This window comes from Podarcis pityusensis (assembly GCF_964106645.2).
Source record: "Podarcis pityusensis genome assembly, chromosome: 4".
In the NCBI taxonomy this organism is placed as follows: Eukaryota; Metazoa; Chordata; class Lepidosauria; order Squamata; family Lacertidae; genus Podarcis; species Podarcis pityusensis.
In genome coordinates, this window is record NC_138027.1 from 89,513,500 (window position 1) to 89,538,451 (window position 24,952).

The 24,952-nt window shown below is 42.2% G+C and overlaps 1 long non-coding RNA gene across 1 annotated transcript; it reads right to left on the reverse strand.

The window, feature by feature from the left end:
• Window positions 1–2,853: 2,853 nt before the first annotated feature.
• On the reverse strand, window positions 2,854–10,349 carry LOC308475673. Its single transcript, XR_013985363.1, has 4 exons — window positions 10,262–10,349; window positions 8,893–8,994; window positions 7,169–7,266; window positions 2,854–3,352 (listed from the first exon to the last, which is right to left on the reverse strand). It is a non-coding gene; the product is annotated as an uncharacterized lncRNA (long non-coding RNA).
• Between the last annotated feature and the right edge of the window lie 14,603 nt (window positions 10,350–24,952).

Consider the following 24,952-nt stretch of genomic DNA (forward strand, 5'->3'; position numbering starts at 1 on the left):
AGGAGGGAAAAAGTGAGTCTTATAGAGCAAAAAATACGGTATTTATTGTAATTGTTAAGAGTGGGTTTCTGTTTAATTTTTATATGCTGATATTATTATTCTATACTATTCTAATGATTGTCGAATGTTACTTTATTTGATGTAGATTGCTTATTTTAAAGCTGCTTAATTATCACACTTTTGTATTGCATTAGATCGTTATAAGGTGTAAATTCTTTCTTTCTTCAGCCTTGAGTATTGTAAGATAGAAAGGCGGTATACAAATTAAAAGTGATGATGATGATGATGATGATGAAGAACAAGTTGCTGGACAAAATGGGCCATTGGCCTGCCTCATGAGGTCTTTTTATGTTCTCAACTGCAGTTTTACTCTGTATCACTAGGAATCACTGAGTGAACTCAAGTCAATTTTCAGCAGGAAATTGTTTGGTTGGGCTCCAGTTTGCATTATATATTTCATATGTACGGAGATGTTAAATAGGTAAAAAATACATCTCTTCGGGATATAAATGTGATCTTAATGGAAGCATCACAAGTTACATTCAACTTGTGTTCACAGCCATCTCAGCTGAATTGTACCTTATGTCTTCTCAGTTGATGGGGACGCTTGCAGGAAAATACAGCTTTGGATCAGAATCATCATATTCTCTGTGGTTTCCCTTGAGCAAGCTGTTCTCAATGCGCACTAGAAATGCACTGCAGTTATTTACTGGAAAGATATTGCTCCTAGCAAAATGCCTCCAATACATGATTTCAACTGAGGAACATTAAATACAATAGTCTTATTTTCATTCAGCTTTCATTCAGCCAAAACAGACTCTGTGCATAGAAAGGGAATGATATCATGTTTCCCCTTCCTCATTCAATATCATCATAGTATTTAGAAGGCCATTTGTGTGTGTGTGTGTATGCACATACATCGAATATAGTAATATATATATATATATATATATATATATATATATATAGTGTGTGTATGTATGTATATATATAGAGAGAGAGAGAGAGAGTATACTATCTTTAGAAGGCAATGTACTGCACAGTAGGGGAAAATACATTAAAATTGCAAGGGGAAATAAAATAGCCAATACACCAGGGCAGACAAATACAACCAGCCAATAGTAATGACCATTAAAAGCTTGAGAAAATAATTGAGTTTTTAGCAACCAGTGGAGCAACATCCTTTGGAAGCTAATAGAAGGAAATGCTTCTATCTCAGGAGTGCCTTGGGTGCAGCAGTCTGTGAAAAAACAGTGATGGGGGCATCTCCCATTGCTGTTGCTTGGGGCACTGCCAGTGCAGCTTTGAGGACGATGGGGAGGGGAAACAATGCAAATCCACAAAGTATTCCATAGGTATAGCTATAGATCTAGATTTAGCAACACATTTGCTAAAATCCGAATGATGCAGAGAAGATTAGCATGTCCCCTGTGCAAGGACAAAATGTGCAAATAACATCAGTGAAGGTCCTTGCCTTAGTTTAGAGGGAAGGTGTGTGTACACACACACACCAGGGATAGTTGGGTGAGTCTATTTCTGGTCAATATAATTTGACCTACCAGAGAAGAATGGTTCCTACCAGAGAGGAATGACAAACTAAGCTGTTAGACTATGCTGGAATGGCAAAACTGACCAGGAAACTCACGAGACCAAGAAGTCAATAAATTCAAGAAAGAATGGGAAAAGTTTATAATTTATTCAGGAGACCACTGTAAGCAGATGAAAACATTAGTAGGATTGCAATAACACTTGTAATGTAACAAATATTATAGACAATATAGATAGATACAAAATATAGACCTGAAATAATATGCAGTTGGAAAGGTTGACAATAGGACCCATGGAGGGGATGGGCGGAAGTTGTGAGATTCAGAGAAATCTCATTTTATGGATATGTATTTGGTAGTGCATGTAATTTCCATTTGTAAAATCAAATAAAACACACATATATTTCCACATTAACCTGTAAATTTATTGTGGTTTGTTTTGTTTTTGTTTTTAAAAAGAAAAATCTGCCCATATTTAAGTACGTAATTTCAATTATATTTTCTCACTAATTACATACTTCTGAATAGACTTTATCCTGAAATGTGCATTTTTATAGGTTTTTTAATATACACTGTGATGGGACGATGAGCTGCTTGTGCGTAAAATCCAAGTCCCTCAGAGTTTGGTCAAGTTTGCAAACCTCTGTCTGTAACGGAGCCCCTTAAACATGGCTCTGTCAGTCGCTTGCAGATTCCGACAGTGGTTGCTTTCGGAATCGCTTCCAACATAAAAGCTCCTTAACGGAAACACGTCTTCTGGACTCTCTGCGTGACAGTTTCCGGCGAGGAGTGGGTGTCCCTACAGGAGGTCCTGAAACCTCCCCACTGTTTTCGCTGGAAGTGTCTCGGAGCCATCCCTCCTGCTCACTTTTCCTCAGCTCAGCTCTTCTCCCCCTACTGGTTCCCTCTTCAGCTGCTGAGTCTCTCCCAACCTGTGTGAGCCCTTCCACCTCCCTTCCTTCCGATGGCAGTTCCCTGACATACACGTTAAGACAAAAACACTGCTGGAGAAGGGTGAACTAAGTTCTGACCTGCCCATTGGTTCTGGGGGTTGCATCTCAGGTCAGGTTTTATTAGAGTTTGCAAAGAGCATCTTCCTCAAACACGGTCTGTGTGTGTCCATGTGTGTAAAATGATAGAAGCTTCCCATTGCGTAGCATTAAAAGACACACACACAATCTTTAGGCCATGTTTTACTGCCTCAGAAAGCTCTGTGCTCCTTGACTCAGGTTAGGACTGTCCCATACACATTTTCCCTAAAGAACAATTTAAAAAAGACCAAAGCAAAGAAGAAGAAAGAGCAAGCTTAGCTTTCTTCACATCTTTGTTTTTATTATCTTTGCTTTTTGCCTGGCCTGAGGATTTCCTGATCGTGATTACCTCTGCACCACCACCCCTCTCCCGCCCAAGTCTGAAAAAACTATTTTTAGCCTGTCTGAAATTTAGTTTGCATTGTATTTTGAAGCAGCAGCTCTTTTGAAGGAGCAGTTCTTTTATTATGTGCTTGTTTCCAGGAGATTTTTTTTAAAAAAGAAAGAAGTCAGAACTCTTGCAGCTTCTTCATTATTTGCAGTCGTGTCGTTCCATATTCTTTGTAGTCATTCTTCTGGGTTTTCTTCTTCCCCATCCCTTCTACACAGAGTTCCTGTAGCAGGTGGCTCCCTTGTTCTGTGGGATTTTAGTTCAAAGGTCTGTCTTCTAGGAAATATTCCTTTTCTCCTGTCCAACCGAAGAAGGAGCCTCTCAGAACATTTAGAGCTCAGTTGGAAGAGGCTTGTTCTCAGTCTCCTGTTGTGACTTTCATGCTGCAAAATTAGGTGCATAAAGGGAAGCAGGTACAGGCATTATACTTAATGTTGCATCAGGAACATCATACTGTGCAAAAAGGAGAGGGAGTGGTTATAAATTAACATATGTGAGGAAATAGTATTGTTCTAACTGGCAAAGAAAATATAAAAGTTTAAGTTACATTATTATTTAATTGAATATCTTCTTCCAATAGACCAAGGGTTGCACATGTACTTAGTCAATGCGTACTTAGGTTGCAATGTGTGCTTAGATGCAGCATGTGTGGTACACATGACATCTAATCTAGTTTGATAACATGTCCATGGGTCCAACAAGATTGGCAAAATGGCCTAGGGAAAGCAGTCTTACATCATCATCATCATCATCATATATTATTTATACCCCACCCATCTGGGTTTCCAACAAAAGATGAAAAAATGCATTAAAACATTAGTCATTAAAAACTTCCCTAAACAGAGCTGCCTTCAGATGTCTTCTGAACATCAGATAGTTGTTTATTTATTTGACATATGATGGGAGTGGGTTCCACAGGGTGGGTGCCACTGCCAAGAAGGCCCTCTGTCTGGTTCCCTGTAACTTCGCTTCTTACAGTGAAGGAACCACCAGAAGGCCCTCACCGCTGGACCTCAGTGTCTGGGCTGAATGTTGAGGGGCTCATGGGACAGCTTTTTCTCATGAACCCATTGCATGGACAATATACTGGGCAAACATTGCCCAGTATTTTGCTGCAGTCTATGGGCCGCAGTGCCACGGGGCAAAAGCATCCCGTGCTTGCTGGGTTACGAAATGAGGCTTCTTCTCTCTGTGCTCCTCCCAGCGGTCATTCCTCCTCTGGTCACTCAGTAGAGGAGCCATTGATTGAAATATTGAAGGAAGTAAAGGTGAACCATTTTTCAAAGGTTACCACTCATTGCTGGAATTAAAGATTGACTTCATAGCTTTCCTTGACATTTCTTCTCACAGGAACGCAGCAGAACTACTGCTGCTCAAAACTTTTCTCCCCCTCCCTTTGGCAATTGGAGCTGGTGGGGGCAGATCAAAGTGACCAGCAAGGATGTTGGTGGTAGGGATGGGGAAAGAGTATAGAAATTGAGAGAGCTTTCAGTTGGGTAGTATTCACATGGTCAGTGTAATGTAGGGAGTGTTATTAGTATGTAAGCTTTTCAAAGAGGGAGCCCATGTTGCCGTGAGGAAGCCTGGGAGAAGGCATTTTTAAAAACCATGGATTAAAATGACTACAGTGGTACCTCGGGTTAAGTACTTAATTCGTTCCGGAGGTCCGTACTTAACCTGAAACTGTTCTTAACCTGAAGCACCACTTTAGCTAATGGGGCCTCCTGCTGCTGCCGCACTGCAGGAGCACGATTTCTGTTCTCATCCTGAAGCAAAGTTCTTAACCTGAAGCACTATTTCTGGGTTAGCGGAGTCTGTAACCTGAAGCGTATGTAACCCGAGGTACCACTGTACTTGGCCAACTTGAACATTTGATATGGCAATTACAACATACACACACACACTCCACTGAAAACAACATAGCCCTCTCCAGAACCAAAATAGCCTAAAAACCAATCACAAAAAGGCCCAACTCACTATTTCATCAATTAAAATGACTGTCAGTGAACAATCATCTAAAATTTCTATTTTATGCTCAAACCCCTTTTGTATTTGTAGATGTGCAATATGGTTCTAGCACTGCATTTTAAATGCTTCATGAAATCAGTTTTCAAATGTTTATATAGCTCTATTTCTATCTCTATCTCTATCCGCACGCATACATACTGTACATACCGTGGCTGTCCTGGGCCAAGTCAGTCATTGGCCTCTTCAAGTTTCATAGAAATCAGTGGAACTTGCTCATGCATAGCTAAGCACAAGAATGTAGCCCAGGTTGCATTTCTAATGAAGAACAAGGAGCCCCATCCTCCCCAAACAGCTGTGTTGTTATGTTGAAGGGGCAATGTGTACTCATGTGTTGCCAAACAATGGTGCCATCTGAACTGATGTGGCCTTTTGGAGCCTAAGATTTGTTGGTATTGCAAAGCTCTGTGAGATGGTGCAGCAATTTTCTAAATTTTCCATCATCAAAGAACCCTCCCCCACGTTGACTTCTCTATTTTTCAAGGCCGTTTGACTTAGTGTCCCGTGTGTTGCAAGGAAATATTATTTATTTAACCCCTTCCGTCCTTCCTAAGATTTGTTATGTCATCCTTCATCAAAACTATCAGGGTGACATACAAAAAACTAGTAAGAGGGTCAAAATCACCCTTAAAATGACCGAAGTGTCTCCCTTGGCGGATAAGTATGAAATGAAGAGAACAGCAACCTTAAATTGAAGCAGAATACAGCATTTAGAATTCACTGCAAAAAAAAATCAGGACAAGTTGATGGACACCCTTTCGAATAACAAATTCGCACTCTATGCACAAGGAAAAACTTTGCTGGAAAGAAAATGCACTTGGTGCCAGGAGAGGCAGAGACTGATAATCAGTCCAGCTTTTTTTTAGGAAAGCCGATGTTCCCCTCAGAACCCTAGGGATACAAGACGAAACACCCAATAATGGATATTGTAGAACTCGGGAGAGGTTCAGAAAAGGACAACCAGAATTATTATAGGGCTGGAGCAACTCCCCTATAGGGAAAGGTTACAACATATAGGGTGTTTTTCTTTAGAGAAAAAAATTAGTCAAATGAGAAGTGATAAAGGTGTAAAGGATTATGTATAACGTGGAGAACGTGAACTGTTCTTGTCCTCTCTCATTTAGGACCATCAAATGATTGAATGTTAGAATATTAGGACAGACAAGGTAAAGTGCAACTATGGAATTTGATTCCATAAAATGTAATGATAGCAACCAATCTGGATGACTTCCAAAGAAATACATGATGGCTATGTTCTAGCTCCACCACTGGAGGCAATAAACCTCTGTATAACAATTTATGGGGTTTACAACCAGAGAATTGTGGCACGCATGTCATGTTTGTGGGCTTCCCATTGGCTTCTGGTTAGCCACTGTGAGAACAGGATGCTGGATTCAATAGGCATGTCTCAGGATGCTGTCAGCGGCTCATGGCTGGTTGCACAGGAAAGTATAAGGCAAGGGAAAGTTTCTTACCATCCTTTTTTATTTCACTCTTTACAGAGAGAGGCTATAGAACCCAGCCTCTTAGATAATGGTGTTTTCCTGAGTGAATCTCTACCCCCGTCTCTCCCACTTCCTCCTTCTTCATTCTCATTGTCTCTTCTACGGGTGCTGCTAGGTGCCCTCTTTGCTCTCCTACTTTTAAGGCTCACCAGGTTCTGGGAGATGGAGGATCTGGAATGCTTTCTAATGACAACGTGTCAGGCAGCTTCTCTGGCTCTCCCATGATCTCCCAACTTTCCCCCTCATCTGCCTCTGAGCTGTGACCTCCATCAAACCACTGTTGTCAATCTATCCTGTCTTCCTTGACCACTTCCCTGGAAGGGTCAGGATGGGGAGGTGGTCTTCACCATTCCTCCTCTTCCCAGTCCCTGACATCATGTGACCTGATCCAGCAGGCTAGGAACAAGAGGGAGGTGCCGAGGAACACACACACACACACACACACACACACACACACACACACACAGAGAGAGAGAGAGAGAGAGAGATGCAAGTAGCTGTGCTAAATATCAAAGTGCTAGAATGTAAGACAATTTCTTCCAGGTTGCAACATGTGTTTGGTGCAACTTATTTAAACTTTGACTGCTCAGTGCCAGCATTTGCTCTCTCGAAACTGCTTTCAGATGGGTTGCTTAAATGCTTCCAGAAATCTGTAAAGTGAAAGGGTACGTTTTCAAAGAACATCATTGCAGGTGTTGTAGTTTCCTTACATTTCTTTTTTCACTCCAACTTTCTATCGATCTGGCAGCAGAAGAAACAATTCGGCTCTGTGGCAGAAAGAAGCACAGATAATATTCTCAATATTTCTTCATGTGTTACAATTTGGAGTGCCAATATTTTTCATAAAGCAAAAGATGTTGGACCACAGTTTTCATTTGCTATAAAATTGAAGTAGGTAAGAATCTGGGATACTCATGATGTCACTGGCCAACCATTTTTAGCTGGCCTGCCTTGCCTTTTTTGGAGGGAAGACTGTATCTGATTTGCTTATTTCGGTCCCTGCTCCTGCCAACCTAGCAGTTCAAAAGCACATCAAAGTGCAAGTAGATAAATAGGTACCGCTCTGGCAGGAAGGTAAACGACATTTCCGTGCGCTGCTCTGGTTCGCCAGTAGTGGCTTAGTCATGCTGGCTACATGACCCGGAAGCTGTCTGTGGACAAACGCCGGCTCCCTTGGCCTATAGAGAAAGATGAGCGCGCAACCGCAGAGTCATCCGTGACTGGACCTAATGGTCAGGGATCCCTTTACCTTTTTATTCCTTAATAAAATTCTTCTTCTTCTTCTTCTTCTTCTTCTTCTTCTTCTTCTTCTTCTTCTTCTTCTTCATACCCCACCTGTCTGACTGGGTTGCCTCAGCCACTCTGGACAGCTTCCAACATATATAAAGACATAATAAAACATTAAACATTTTTTTTTTAAAAAAACTTCCCTATACAGAACTACCTTCAGGTGTCTTCTAAGGTTGTGTAACTGCTTATCTCCTTGGTTCTGGGGTCACATAACTCCATAACCTCCAATGTTTCTCTGATGAAAATAGGGATGTCCAGAGAAAAGAGGGACATTCCAGTATCAAATCAGAAACCAGGATGGCTCCTGTAAAACCGGGACTGTCCTTGGAAAATAGGGACACTTGGAGGGTCTGTGTTTGTGAGCATCCTGCCTTTCATGCTTCACCTTTCATGCTGCACTTCAGCTGGGCTTTCTAGTAAGTATGGGAAAGTGAGGAGGCTGCCTATTCTGTGCCTGGCAGCTCTTCATCTGTGTGTGCTTTTAAAGTGAAGCCTTTTTTACTTTAAAGAAATCAGTGCTAAACGGTGTTTTGTAAAAGAAAAGGAAGGAAGGAAGGAAGGAAGGAAGGAAGGAAGGAAGGGAAGGAAGGAAGGAAAGGAAAGGAAAGAAAGAAAAAGAACTACAAAGGAAATTCTCTTAAAAACAAAAACAGCAAGCACACTGATATTAGGCATTCGGTTGCTAGTCTCCCTGACTTTCTGTGTTTTAATGAAGTCGAATGGTAGAGAGGTCCCTCCGTCTGTGGGGGCTTTTACAGATCAGAAGGCTGCAGAGTGCTGGATAAACATTAAACGGATAGAAGAAAACGTCCCACATCGAAAAATGATCAAGAAATAAAATGCCTGCAGAAGACTCAGGAAAAAAATGGAAGCCTCTTTTCCAGGGAAACTAAACTTTTGAGAAATTGGATGAGAGATTTTGGCAAGTGTCAGAAACAGCAGGATGAGGGACAGCTGAGGCCCGCCTGCCCCACCTGTCTGTGGGTGGTAGCAGCAGTGGGGCTGGTGCCAGACCACCTGAGCACCAGAGCACTTTCACTGCAAGCATAATTGCATGCCCCCCTTAGCTTGCTTCTCATCTGCCTGCTCATTTGCCAGCCCACCTGGGAGATCTGCAGGTTGGAGAAGAGGAAGGAAATGAATAGATCTCTTAGGCTGATGATGGAGGATTATGTAGATCATCTAGGTATACCATGTGTGGGTATCTGTGTGGGTGAAAGAGATTTCTTTCTCTGTCTGAGCATGAGAATGAGATATTTGGCATATGTAGATGATGATGATGATGATGATGATGATGAATACCTGACCCATCTGGCTAGGTTCCCCCAGCCACTCTGGGCGGCTTCCAACAAAAGATAAAAAACACATTAAAATATCAGTCATTAAAAACTTCCCTAAACAGGGCTGCCTTCAGATGTCTTCTAAACATCAGATAGTTGTTTATTTCTTTGACAACTGATGGGAGGGCATTCCACAGGGTGGGTGCCACTACTGAGAAGGCCCTCTACCTGGTTTCCTGTAATCTTACTTCTCACAGTGAGGGAACCGCCAGAAGGCCCTCGGCGCTGGACCTCAGTGTCCGGGTTGGACGATGGGGGTGGAGACGCTCCTTCAATATGGGAGAGCAGAGTATGCAGTCCCTGACCTTAAAAGTCAGATGAGTCATCTGTTCTGCAGGTAGCTTATCATCTGCTGCCTGAGTGGCCCACATACAGTCTGGATCAGATTGCAATCTATAGGATCTGACGTCGTATGTTGATAGTCTTCCATGACAGCATCCTCAAGGAAGAGCCATCACTCAGTGCTAGTGCATCTGTTTGCATGCAGAGGTGTAGCATGGGGCAGCCAGGGAGGCCATGGCCCGGGGTACAAAATTCTGTGGGGGTAGGACCAGGGACCCCTATGCAGGCACTGGCTTCCAAGGGGATCTCCACCCTACCCTGGCAGAGGCGGCAGAGCAGTTCAGGGCCACGATGAGCAGCATGGGTGGAAGAAATTGGTGGTGGAGGGGTCAGGATAGGCTGTGCTGGCCCCTCCAATGGTGCTGGAAGGGAATTCCATTAAAGGAATCCTGGGGCTTGCCACGATTTCGTCCAATCCCTGAAATGGGACCAGGGCTGGCAAGCCTTGGGGAGCTGGTTGGGTGAGTGGTGAGGGACTGTCGCTCAGCTCAACTGATCCCCAACATTGTTTTCCCTTCACTGGCGTCCGATGGAGTTCGGATAGTCAGTTCTGTCCCAGGCGGGGGGACAGATAGTCATAACCAATGCCTAAGCAACCACTCACAGATTTTGTATTTTAATAAAGTTGTGGCCAAAATAGTGCCAAAAACCCTTAAACTAAAATTACGTGTGATTTGTGAATTATTTTGAGGGGTGGCTTGCAACGCCCAACCTGGGCACTGGCGACCAACACAATGTCACTGTGCAGGAGGTTCCAGGTTCAATCTCTGCCATTGCTAGGTACCCTTGCCTGTAATCCTGGACAGCTGCTGCTAGTCATTGTAGAGAGTACAGAGATAGATGATCCAAATGATCTGACTCAATATAAGGGCGCTTCCTTTGTTCCTAATCAGTAAGCAAATAGTAAGCAAATAGCTTTAGCTCAGGCCTGCCCCTCCTTGTATCTCGAACCTCCTTCTGGTTCTGCCCAAGTACAAGAATGCTGTATTAGGCAAACCTTGGCACAGATAATATATGTGTACATATAAATAATCTCACATCGCCATCAGTATCTGATGTGTGGTAACTTATTTTCCCCTTTGTTGGCAAGTTGATAGAGATTGTTGTCATACCACGCAGTTTTGTATGTCTGATGTGGTGTGCAGACACTTGGCTGTTCTTCGACTAAAGCCTTAACCCATCTTGAGGATCTCTCTTAAATATAATAAACAAATTGCAGACTCTAAGCATTTCTCAATGCAGTCGCCACAAATCAAAGCCTATTATTAGCTGTGGTTGGTATGTTTTAAAACCAAGAGTTGTTCCTTGTATTGTCTAATCATGCAGGAAGATGCTTTCATAAGCAGTTCTATTGCCGTGAGACAACAGCCATTTTTCATAGCTCATCTCCCCTAAAATATATCTTCCCCAAATGAACCCTTTTAAAATAGTGTCTAGAGGGGGTTAATAAAACAAGAACCACCAATGCCAAATTGGCTTTTTTGAAGCACCAGGAAGGGAATTACTGGAGAGTGTGCTTCTTATCCACATCACTACAATTTCCACATTAATCTCTTGATGATGAAGGTGATTATTTTAAAAGCTCTTTACATACAAAGCTGTTTAAAAATGTATTTTCTCTTAAACCGCTAAATATATTTTTAAAATCTCAAAATATGCATTTCCAACCACAGTTCTTTTGAGTGCAGAATTGTGCCACAGCATTCAGAAAAGTGCAAACTCCAAAGGATATACTATTATGTAAATACTATTCTGATTTATATAGATCCTTTTTGGTGGCCACAAGCAGCATCATGGCAGCATATTGGTCCAGGAGTTGAGTCTTCCAGGATAGTTCATATCAGAATTTGCAAACAGCACTTTCTTCCAGCATCCATAGCAGAGAGAACTGGCTATACTGACATTGCTGAATGCTGTAAAGGAGACGTCAATAGCTCAGAGCCTCTCAGAGTATTCTGTTGAGAAGGTTAGAGGTCAGAGTCTTTGACAATGTGCTATTAGTTACCACCAGTGATGGAAGCAATTGCTTCCTGGGGTCCCCATACACACTGCCAATATTCTAAGTTCAATGAGGTATATGTGAAAAAATTTCTAGAACTCCATTACATTTTGTTAGTGCACTGCTCCTGCCCATAAACCACTCAGGACTAGGCTACCTGAGGGAACACATCATCCCATGTAGATCTGCCTGATCAATGAGATTAGCAAGGGAAGCCTTCCTGGTTATATCATAGCCCACATATACCCTCCTTGTGGGGACAAGATGAAAGACATAATTTGTTGTGGTCATCACCCTATGGGACCACCTCCCCTCAGAAGTTAGACAAGCACTGGCAATACAATGCTTCTGGTGTTTATTATTATTATTATTATTATTATTATAAAAATCATTATTCATTTCAATGCCCTCCCATCATATGTCTTTTTTCCCCAATGCAGAATCATAACAAAAATTACAAACTTAGAATCCAAAATAATACTATACAAAAAAAAAACCAAAAAAAACCGAACATACAAAAAAAGAAAAAGAAAAAAAAAAGAAAAAGGGAAAGTCAGATAGTTGTTTATTTCCCTCCCATCATATGTCAAGGAAATAAACAACTATCTGACTTTTAGAAGAAATCTGAAGGCAGCCCTGTTTAGGGAAGTTTTTAGTGTTTGAGATTTTATCACTTTTTATTATTATTAATATTCCGTTGGGAGCTGCCCAGAGTGGCTGGGGAAACCCAGTCAGATGGGCAGGGTATTATTATTATTATTATTATTAGTAGTAGTAGTAGTATTAATACTAATACTATTATTATTATTATCATCATTATTATCATTATCTGCATTTTCTCAATTTCTTCTGCTGATCCTATCTCGATTCTGCCTGCAATTTTGTGTGTTTTCAGTGTTTTACTATATAGTCCAAAAAGGGCTCCATTCTTCTATAATCAGTCCATTGTATAAATTACGTTTCATGTAGCCATGTTCAAATATATAAAAGGATGTCACATAGAGGAGGGAGAAAGGTTGTTTTCTGCTGCTCCGGAGAAGCGGACACGGAGCAATGGATCCAAACTACAAGAAAGAAGATTCCACCTAAACATTAGGAAGAACTTCCTGACAGTAAGAGCTGTTCGACAGTGGAATTTGCTGCCAAGGAGTGTGGTGGAGTCTCCTTCTTTGGAGGTCTTTAAGCAGAGGCTTGACAACCATATGTCAGGAGTGCTCTGATGGTGTTTCCTGCTTGGCAGGGGGTTGGACTCGATGGCCCTTGTAGTCTCTTCCAACTCTATGATTCTATGATTCTAGTATGCTGTGTTATTTTTTTATATATTTTTTTTGCATTTTAATTCCTCTCCCTTAATTCATAGACCATCATATTTTAAAGCCGTAAGTGGTGTACCAACAATTAGATGTTAATGTTGCTCCCTTTCCCCAATGGCTCTCCTGGAATTGTAAATCAGGGTTGCCAACTGATCTGGTGGGGAGGAGGAAGATGCAAGAACCTTGGCTTCTTCTAACTTGCTCTGACTCTAAAAGCAGAGTGAGGCAAACAGCTGTGTGGGTGCTTTTCACAACACGGTTAATAAAAGCTCACTTCCTAGTGTCACCATATCACTAAGTGGTAAAAGGTGGGAAGAAAGTTTACAGAATCTAAGTTGCTTGCCGAGAAGTAAACTTGTCATGTTTTACTCTCTTAAAAGGGTGTCATAAGCAGCACATACAGTTAGACACATACACAAAATACCCGTTTTAAATTTGTTCTGAAACTGGTGCAGTTGGAAGGTGGCTGTTACTTTTCATCGGTAATAAATGGTGTCGCAGGAAATGCCCAGTGATATATGAGATTGATTGTGTGAAAACTGTATATAGGATCACTAGATTGCTTCTCTGTTGTTCTGGTGTTGCTCCTGTGATTTTAACGGCAGCTTGACATACAGAAATCAGACGGGGAAAGCTTTTTCTTTCTTCTTTTTTTTTGAATTTCCAATCTTTGTGCTCAGAAAAATTTGATCTGGTAAACACCTCTGTGTTAAAGGCACAGGGGGAAGGTTCAACAAAAAGAGCTGATGGCAGCTATGAAGAGGACCCAGTTCAAAACAAGCCTCCTGTTTCTACTAATTGTTAAAAAGGTAAAGGTAAAGGACCCCTGACAGTTAAGTCCAGTTGCAGACGACTCTGGGGTTGTGGCGCTCATCTCACTTTACAGGCTGAGGGAGCTGGTGTTTGTCCGCAGACAGTTTTTCCGGGTCATGTGGCCAGCATGACTAAGCCGCTTCTGGTGCAACGGAACACCGAAACCAGAGCAGCGCACAGAAATGCTGTTTACCTTCCCACCTATTTATCTACTTGCACTTTTTGGCATGCTTTCAAACTGCTTTGTTGACAGGAACTGGGACCGAGCAACGGGAGCTCACCCCGTCACGGGGATTGGAACTGCCGACCTTCTGATCGGCAAGCCCAAGAGGCTCAGTGGTTTAGACCACAGTGCCACCCGCTTCCCTACTAACTGTTGTTAATAGGTGCCAATTTGTTGGGGTTTAAGAAGTTACACTTCATTCCACCCTTGCAAGTTTCCAGGGTGGATTTGAAAAACAAACAGGCCCAAACATCTTCTGTATCTTAGGTTCCCCGTACAGTAAGTAATCCTGCACTCCCTCTCCTCTGGCCTTTTCAACCAGCTAGGTCTCCTATAGCAGTAAGAAACTGGTGATGCTAGGACCATGAACAATTTTCTTTTGGTCAGTTGGCAACATTCCAATGACCCTAGCTATATAGTCATACCTCGGGTTACAGATGCTTCAGGTTGCATTTTTTCGGGTTACGGACGTGCGAAAACCCGGAAGTACCAGAATGGGTTACTTCTGGGTTTCGGCGGTCGTGCATGCACAGAAGTGCTAAATCACACTTTGTGCATGCGCAGAAGCCTCAAATCGGAACCCATGCGTGTGCAGATGTGGTGCTGTGGGTTGTAAACACTGCGGGTTGCAAACGTGCCTCCCTCATGGATCACGTTTGCAACCCGAGCGTCCACTGTATAAGAACTGCTTGGCTCCATATCATTCTCCACACATTATAAAATCTTTTGAATCTTTCCACCATGTGCCCTTGCTAGCTGAAGCTGAGAATGTGAGACAAGGTTTGCTCAGGAGTTGTGTCTCTGCTGTGGGGTGTCTCTTCAGAAAATAAAACATGGACAATTTAATATTGTTATCCGCCCTGGTGAAATGGAATTCCATTCCATTTATGAACCACTTCTCATCAAATACAGTGGTACCTCGGGTTAAGTACTTAATTCTATCTGGAGGTCCGTACTTAACCTGAAACTGTTCTTAACCTGAAGCACCACTTTAGCTAATGGGGCCTCCGGCTACTGCCGTGCCACCGGAGCATGATTTCTGTTCTCATCCTGAAGCAAAGATGTTAACCTGAAGCACTATTTCTGGGTTAGCAGAGTCTGTAACCTGAAGCGTATTGTAACCTGAAGCATATGTAATCTGAGGTACCACTGTATCTCAAAGAGATTTAAAAGTTAAAACAACAATATAAAATATATAACGCCATTTCATATAGAACAAACATTTAAAACCATTTCAGATACGAACCCCCCCCCCCCACACACAATTCCTTACTTTCTTAATAAAAATAAGTTTCCTGTCACAAAGGCTAAAAAAAGAAAAACTGCACTCAGAAGCCAACAGAGGCCACATCTCATTTAAAGCACTCTTGTACCACTTTACAGTCATCATTTCCCCCCAAAGATTCCTGGGAACTGTAGCTTGTTATGATTCCTAAGAGTTGTTAGGAGACCTCAATTTCCCCCACAGAGCTACAATTCTCAGTGTAGTTTAATCACCATCCCCTCTTCACAGGAAACTCTGGGAACTGTAGTTCTGTGAGGGGAACAGGAGTACTTTAAATGTACGATGCAGCTGTGGCCTAAGAGCCAAAACCATGGCTCAGACATTTCAGTGCCTATTGGGAGCATCTTTTAGTGCTGATCATCTCATAATAGCCCGGCTTCAGTCTCAAATGGGAGCCATGTAACTCAGCCCTGACTGAGTGTCTCAGGAGCCGAATTGACACGGTATGTGCAGGAACAGCTTCCCTGCTTCCCACTGGGGCCAGGAGCAACTAGCATGGGGGAAAAAGTTCATAGCACTGGCAAGGAACTGGTCTGTAGCTCTTGTCAGGAACGCACCAACTTGTGTTGCAGTCGCCGGAAGCGATTCTCCAAGCTGTTCCCCAACTGTTATTATTATAGACATGAGAAGCATTGATGGCACCAAAGAGTTGTTGCATGAGCTCTTTGTACCCAACACTGGTGGCTGTGAGCCGTTTTGTTATAAATTGGTCAGTAAATTCCTTTCCCCTCCTTTATTTCAGCAGTGTTTTCAGCATCTGTTGAAATCAGCAGGAGAGCAAAACAATGGAATAAAATGTGAGCGATCGTGCAATTTACAATGGTTTAATCATGCTAGCACGATATGAATCAGTATGCCTCAAGCGTGAGGGTTAAAAATCAATACAAAGTAATTTCTAGGGTATAGTGGAAAACATCTATAATAATTGAAGAGATGTTAAATAGGGCAACACATTTCGAATGCAGTGCCCCAAACAAGAAGAAAACCCTCTTTGCATAAATTTTGACACACTTGTTAATAATCAACCACTTATTTTTATTTTTTTGCAGTAAGCAATTATGTTAAGGCTTTGAACTTGCCTGTTGTTGCTACACCAAAACAATTATTTTTATTCTGGTATGCAATACGATTAAATTCATGTTGGATTTCCTTCAGAAGTCTTCAATATATTGTTATTGGAAATGGTGGTGTAGTCATTACATGGGTCTTCATTCTCTGATTTGTCCTGTTCTTCTTCTTATTCCATTTTAGCATAACCCTGTTTGATACTGCTATTCATTCCCATATTAACAAATGTTTTTCTGCAGCATCAGTTGGTTTAGTTCAGAAGGCATGAAGCCTAGGGACAATGCGATGTTTATGCGGAAGTGATTTAGAAGAACCTAGATTATGTTTGGCACAGAATAGGAAATCTTCAGTTGATTCCCAAACTTCACGATGGATATGCATGGAATGGGATACGGGGCTCATGCAAAAAAAACCAAAACAGAAAAACCAAAACAAAACCAGAGTAGAGCCTGAATCTGCTTAAATTGACTAATGGGACTTCTGTCTCTGTCACGGGTTATGTCACAATCCCCCATTGCTTGCATTGCATTCATGTTACCAGGATTCAAGAGCGCATATGGACGTTCAGTTGTGGGGGTATCGCCTCTGCATTTGATTCCATGTATCTTAACAACAGATCCTGAAAATGCAAAATTTGTCTTCTTACTAAGGTTTCCCTCCATGTAAAGCATATTGAACTGATATCTTGAGATCTGGTTTTTTTTATTTAAAAAGTGCTGCATGCTTGGATGAGTCTCTTACTCTGCCTTACCTACCTTGTCCTGAAATGATGACTGGCAGACGAGGGAAGAAAATAATCCCTTTCCTCATTCTCTACCTTATCACTCACTTTTAATGATAGGGAACTGTCAATGTGATGTCAGCTGTCTAGATACTGCATTGCAGATGTGAATATTTTAAGTCGAGAACTCCTTAGTTCTGCGTGCCGTATGCAAAGAAGGAATGTAAGACCATTAGAAGCTGAAAAAGCCATGGGTACATGGTTTGTTATGACTTAAACTGAACACTTTCCTCACTCCTATTTAAATGGGACTGGTGTGAATTGGACTTTTGGAAAACCTAAACTATTGACTTGAGAGGAAAATGCATGAAAATCATGGTGATTGACAGCATTTGACCTTCTCAAAGTTTCCATACCGGGCTTAGGGTTCACCACCCAGGAAAGGGCATGGAAACTAAGTACAAGGGCACTCAATGGAAATGAGAATGTCAAAGGTCAACATTGACTCTTGAACAAATGCCATCTCAGGATTGGCAAATAAATACTGACAGGAAGGTTGCAGGCCTGTGTCACTCATTGCCCCAGGAGGAGCAGTGCTGGTCAGGAAGATGGATTTCCTGCAATCTGGAGGAGGCAGAGAGGAAGGTCCAGGCTGGACACACGTCTTCCTGCTCCTCAAGTGTCACTCAATAATGGGCAGATTGGCCCACTTCCATTCCATATCAACTTTGCTTGCAGCCTGAAAAAGATTTCTGGTGACTGGTGAGAAACTGCCGAAGAGGAATGTGTAAATTTCTGTATGAAATAAACCTTCTAAACCTCTACAGAATAGGATATTGGGGAATTCATAAAACAGAGTTGTATTTCTACGTGGGTGCAACTCTTAAGCTGCATTATAGGATTAGGGCTAATTTATTCATTATTCATTTGGAAGCCTAAATTTTGACTGAAATTGGGTGTTTATATGTGGAACTGTATACACAGCAGCAATTAGAAAAGTAATACATAACATTTTTTGAAGCTCTTTCTTTTCAGACTGCTCTGTCTTTTCACTAATTGAATGTCAGAATACCCCTATGGGGATAGCTAAGTAAATACTATTATGATTTATATAGATCTTTTTCGGTGGCCTCAAGCAGCATTGTGGCAGCATGCGGGGAACTAGAATATTAACATGGGGACTACAAAGGCACTATGTTTGTTCTCGTGATGCCTGGAGTTCTCTAAACAAGGCAACCTATCTCCCCATACACTGAGCTCCTCTGGCTGGACGAATTGGGGCAACATACATCTTCCTAATTATTTTTGAATGAGATCAACGTGGAATGTATCTAAGGCTTGGGGATCCAGGAATCACAAAAACAGAATGGGGTAGCATTCTGTAGGCTGAGGTAAGTCATTTGGAGAATATAGAAGTAGGCATTGAGATGAAAACACATTTAGAAAAACCACCCTTGATTTTCAAAACTGTAAGTTGGCACCAAGTGTGTAGTCTACAGCTACTCACAACTCTTCAGGAGCAAAATAACTTATATATTCTGCTATCTCCTTCTAAGTTCTTTTCCTCCTGTCCCAGCTAAAAGAAACTTTTGTAAGAGTTGCGCAGCCATTAATGTTCAACACCCAATTTCCCACCTTGATTTATTTGTATGACTAGTATAATAAATCCACTTTCAGAACCATCTATTTTGAATTTCATAGATACTATCTAGTTGTTAGGTTGGTTTTCCCCACCCCAGTTCATAGAAAGTGAATCAAATTTCTATGTAAGGATTGGTGGGTTGCTTCACACCTTCTTCCAGATTTCTCTCCCTGCCTCCCTCCCCTCAGCCATGAATACTTTGCTAACAGAGACTTGCTGGACAATGTGAGAAGCATTGGCTAGATAATTCTTGTGAGTGGTGATGGTCTAAACCAGCTTTTCTCAATCTTGGGTCTGCAGGTGTTGTTGGACTACAACTCCCATCATCCCTTGCTAGCAGGACCAATGGTCAGTAACACTGGGAGTTCTGGTCCAAAAACATCTGGGGACCCAAGGTTGAAAAAGGCTGGTCTAGACATTGCATCTCATACAGTGTTTCTTTTTGGTGGGGAGGGAGCGGATGCATCAAAATGCAGTATTTCATAAGAAACAACGGGGTAGATATGGATTGTTCACTCACCATTTCCCAAGTCAGTGATGGAAGCGCAGTGAATGCAGAACAAATGAGAGTGTTGTTTTCAGAGACATCATCCCCTGTGTTGCTTTCAGAGACATAATCCTTGCTCAGCTGAGATGGAAATCCACTCGAAGAAACAGCTATGCGGTTTTGTAACAACACCGGGAGTATTTATTATATATATCCCAGCTAAAGAAGCATCTGTCTTAGATTGACAAATGCTTGTAAACACTGGGTTAAGGCTTAAATTTTTCCTTTTATTGCGTCCACTATTGCAGTACTTAGTGTGCGGTTTAATGGGTCACCTAGTGTTTTGAGAAGTCTTGAGATGAGACCATAGTATATATTTCCCCTGGGCATCCTTGGGACATCTGAGTTGGGAGACATTCCCCCTTTCCTTATGAACTTGCTTATTTGAGCTTTTTGTTTGATTTAAAGGAAAGATTTGCCAGATGTCAGTCTATGTTCCCATAACTAAAGTCTGTGGTCAAAGTATATGGTGGACTTTGCTCTTGTCAGATAAGGTCAAGTTCAAACAAACATAGAAGAAGCCAAAGGCCAAGTTTTCAAAATACCTGCATCTGTTCCCAGCCATTTATTAATGGCTACTCTTAACATCCTGAATAGTACACTGTAAAATTTTGTTTTTTAGTTAATTGCATTTCTATCTCACCCTTCATTCCAAAGGAACCCAGGGCAACAGATACCAAAGTGGCAAAAAAAAAGCAATTAAATTTGCATTTATTGGATTCTGCTTATGAATTGCTTCCCATACATCATCTCAAAGTGAATTTACGGAGGGGGGGGATCAGCAATTAAAATAATTACAAACAATTCCATATGTAAAAACACTTTACAATCCAATGCAGATTGGGATAAAAGCCTTGTTGAAAATGGGAGGTCTTCAAAATTAAAACAAAAAACATGTTTAGAACAAAAACATCTAAACGCATTGGCATGAAAATGCTAAAGTATGCATGACATGGGACAAATAATAATAATAATAAAACGAAAACAAAAGACAGCCCTTCAGGGAAAGTGGATTGTGAATTGAAAAATTGATATATATGCAGCACAGAAATGGATTTGGTAGGCATACCATGCTAAAAGCATAGCAATCTCTGCCCTTTTCAAAAAGGGTATAAAGCATGACGTCTTTCCTATGAAAGGCATGACTTCACTGCAATTCACAATTTTCTAACTATGCCAGTAAAGGCCATGTTTACCCTTAGAAGCTACAAACTACAGTGGTACCTCAGGTTGCAGATGCTTCAGGTTACAGACGCTTCAGGTTACAGACTCCGCTAACAGAGAAATAGTACCTTGGGTTAAGAACTTTGCTTCAGGATGAGAACAGAAATCGCGCGGCGGCGGCGCGGCAGCAGCTGGAGGCCCCATTAGCTAAAGTGGTACCTCAGGTTAAGAATAGTTTCAGGTTAAGAATGGACCTCCAGAACAAATTAAGTTCTTAACCCGAGGTACCACTGTACACCAAGAAGTGGAGTGGATTATGACAGAGTTGGCATTCCACCATGGCACTGGAACCATCTCCAGGGGGCTCTGGTGGCCTGGGCACCCACAATTTTTCTGTTATGTGGGGCCCAAGTTGGCAATGCTGCACCATGGTTTGAGACGCTACAGTCCCACAGGTTCAGACCTGGTTTGTGGGAATCATGGGAGAAGAACAAGCCAGATGGGAAGTTATGATGAGATTGGAGATGGGCAGAACTGACATGGGGGTTCTCGCATGATCTGTGCCTCCCATTCTTCCAGCCAGACCTAAACCCGTACTGGTACTGAATGCACACCTGTTGCCACACGTACAATTCCCTCTGCTATTCCATCATGTGGTTCTGTTGTTACGTCACGGTGCTTCACATTTCCCTTTCCTTGCTCTTGCTGTCAGCTTTGTGCACAGGAAAATGACAAACGGAACATAGGAACCTGCCTTGTCACAAGCCATACCATCTGTGCATATTGCTCAGTATTGTTGGCAATGACTGACAGAAAGTGCTGGAGATTGAACCTGTGGACCTTCTGCAAGGGGATTGTTATGTATTCAGTGGTCTGTGTTTTCCTGAGCTTGAGTCTGGACTAAGGATTCTGAGCCCCTGTGTTCTGATTCGATACATGATATCCAATCACAGAACGTTTCAGGATTTGGGCCTCTGCCTCTGGCCCTTAAACTCTGAGTTGTGCGTCTATACCCCGCAACCACCCCCTCGTAGAAGGATAAAACACACCAGGACACAGATATTAGGTTAATGTTAATTGGGCAAATTTAGGCCACAACTTTATTGATTACAGAATGTGAGCGGTAATTGGCTTAGGCATTGAATGGACCTGACCATATCTGACTCCTGCCCATTGTGCAGGGAGTCCGGTAAGGGTAAACCACCAGAAAGGGGAGCCCCGTCAATGCAGACCAACTCGAGCTCCCCGAGGTATTCCCGACGGGGTCATGTCATGGCCCTAGCCCCACCCCGGGCTTCAGACAAGATCCACACACCCGGATTCCTTTAATGGAATACCCTTAAGCTTGGAGGGGCAGGTGATGGCCACAGCTCCTCACCCCCATCAAAAGGTCAAACAATGCCTAACCGCAAAACCTTACAAAGTTTTGATGATTGCTACAAGGTAGGCAAAACCCAAATGGTCCATGCCAACTCTGCCAAGTGAAAAAATTCCTACCAGGCCCGTTAATGGTGATCAACCAAGGTCCATAGCAAGGCCAAAGAAAACCTGCAAAAGAGGGAGGGAGGGTGGGAGATTGAAGAAGCAAGCCAAGAGGAAGCCTTCCGGCTCACACCTCCACTTAAATAGTCCCGGCCACGCCCCCACCAGCCAGCTGATTGGCTGGCTGAGTGCTGACGTGGCCAGGATCCCCAGGGCAACATGGGACTTTGTACCCCGCCCCTGGGGAGGAGTGGGTGGCCACGCGGTCCACTGCAACTCCTCTCCACTATGAAGTGGAGCAGATTTATGATTCGCAGTGTGGAAGTTTAGACAGCCAATCATGTTGGGAGTGGGAGTGGCCCAGGCTTTCAGAAATGTATTTAAGCAGTTGCTTTGCCCCTGTTGTCCAGTTCTGTTAGTTCAAGAAGGGTTCTTGCTGTTATCACTGTGTCTTGCCTTGTGGGAACCCACCTACACTTCAGGGATGTTCTGCAATTGCCACGATATCACAATGCAGGTGTGGATGATGTTACAAAAGCAGAGAAGGGACGTAGACAACTGTCTGCTGTTGTCAACAGAGCATGGGACGTAGACAGCTGTCTGCTGTTGTCAACAGAGCATGTGAACTTAAGAGCCTTAAGCAGTTCTTGAACTACATGAAGCACTGAAGATAAGATTGCTGATCTATTTCAAGCCCGGTGAACTGTTTTAAATTTCACACAGGATGAGGCAAATCTAAACCAGGTTTTACAGATGATTACTGCACACACATAAACCTTAGCATAAATTTTCCCAAGGCTTCCCTTGAAGCGGGGTCTGGCCACAATAAAATGCAGATAAAACATGATACACCTTTTCAGTGTTTCATAGTGAAGAAGCCTTTTGTCTTCTGTTGCAAAGCCTCTTTTGTAAAGAGCACTTTAAAATTGGTGAAGCTTTGTCATTAAACAGAGTGTCTTTTATTTATCCCATTGGAACCTTCCATTCCTTTAAGAGTAACATGCATATAATTTCCACAGAAACCTTATGGAGTAGGTTAAACTGAGAGATAATGATTTGCACACTGGTACCCAGTTACTAAATCTGGATTTGAGCCACATCATGGTTTAAAACGCAAATTTGAACCATAGTCCAGCATTCTGATTATTGTAATATATTGGTCCTTGGGCCACAATGAGACAATATGAAGGATATTGGGAACCTCCAAAATTAGCAGTTTCATCAACCTACTTTCTCTCATATAATGTGTGCTACGAAGTGCATAAAATAATATGTGCTCCAAATTTCCTATCCTCACTTCACTTCTGAGCTGGCAAAGGTGGGGCACCAAGTCACACAGCATGTATTTTATATTAATGGGCACAACTGGGAGACAATTTTCAGCAGTAGCCTGAAAATTATATATCCATGACATAATTCCAGCCTCTGCCAGTTATTATGCCTTACAAATGTATATAGCATTAAAAAAATTAGTCAACTGCATCGTAGCCTTTCTATGCAATGTTTACAATTTTGTACCTGAAATCCTTCTCAAGAATAGGTCCCCTTTGCACTCTCAGCTCCCAGTGAAATGTCCCCTTCTTCTAATTCATGAGCCAAAATACAGCCTTCATGGCTTGTGGTTATCTCATCTACTTTTCCCCTCCTATCTCTGGGGCAGTTTTCGCAATTTACTATGAAACTGCAATTGTTTCTCTGTTGCTTGCCCGAGTAACACACAAAGGTACTTCCTCCTACCTAGATTCAGTGATCTGAAGTTATTCAAGATTGTTCATCATTTTTGGGGAATGTGCTAATTAATTGGGGCAACCCTTCTAGACAGGCAGCAGTCTGTCCTCTGGCAGAACAGAGCCATGGGCACAGTGGGAAATGACTCCCCTCACACCATGAAACTAAATTCTCAGGTCCTCCAGGTGTCCTTATTTTCCAGGGACAGTCCCTGATTTACAGAAGCCATCCCAGTTTCTGGTTTGATTCCGGAATGTTCCACTTTTCCTTAGGAAGTCACTCTTTTCATTGGAGAAATGTTGGAGGGCATGGAACTATGCAACCCCTGAGCCAAGGAGATTAAGTAATTATGCAACCTTTAGAAGACATCTGAAAGGAGACCAATATAGGGATTCTTTAAAAAAAAAAGAAGTTAGTTTTATTATGTTTTTATATTCGTATTTTGGAAGCCAAGAGTGGCTGGGGCAACCCAGTCAGATGGGCGGAGTATAAATAATAAAATGATGGTGATGGTGATGATGATGGAATTGGATGTCCCTATTTTCATCAGAGAAATGTTGGAGGGTGCGAATTCTTCTCAGTCACTCGTGTTCTGGAACAGTTTACTCTCTGAACATGGAGTGGTACTCTGCAGACATGTATGACATGCCCTGAGCAACTGTGAGAACATCCCCATGTATAGAGACCTGGTTTAATCATTCACAGTTCTCTTGGAAGACACAGAGATGGTTTAGCAACTGTGTGCATGCATTTGGTCTAGCTTGTGCTCAGTGTTCCCCGTTCAAAGCAAAGATCAGCTAATTAGCGGTTCTGCTTGTTCCCTGCCCAATTGCTGACTGGCTTCTTTCCCACATGGTTTCCCTTTCCATGTGATTGACTTGCAACGTGATCATAACAATGTTAATTGAGAAGTAAGCTCCACTTATTTCACTGTGACACACTTGGGAGCAAATATGCTTAGGATCACAGCACACAACATCTTTGCGCTAATATCGAGTTCTCCTCCCTTCCCCGTCCCTTACACTGCAAGAGCTGTCGAGAAACCTGTTGCTATGGCCAGCCCACTTACTTACAGCGGCACATGCTTGATTTTTACTCCTAGAAATAAAAATAAAATATATTTGCTGCATCTAATAGGAATGATCTCTATGAGGTCCCCCCCCCCCCAAGTCGGCTGTAATTTTACATCAGCCAAATGATGCTTCTTTTTCATTCAGCAAAACAGAGAGAAATTCTTTTGCTGCTGCCTGAGAATTTGAATGGCACCTCATAGCCCAGAGAGAGCAATAACAGATTTTTTATTACTGTCTTATAGAAGTCCCAGATGATAGGGATTTATATACTGGGAACTCTGACAGATCCCTGATTATAACAAAAGCAAGATTTTGATCTTGGTTCAGCTTGAGGGATTTTATGATGAAAACGAGACCTTCTTTTAATGCCAACCCTCAATAAAAAGACCACCGCTTTCCTTAGTCTATCAGGATTTTTATTGT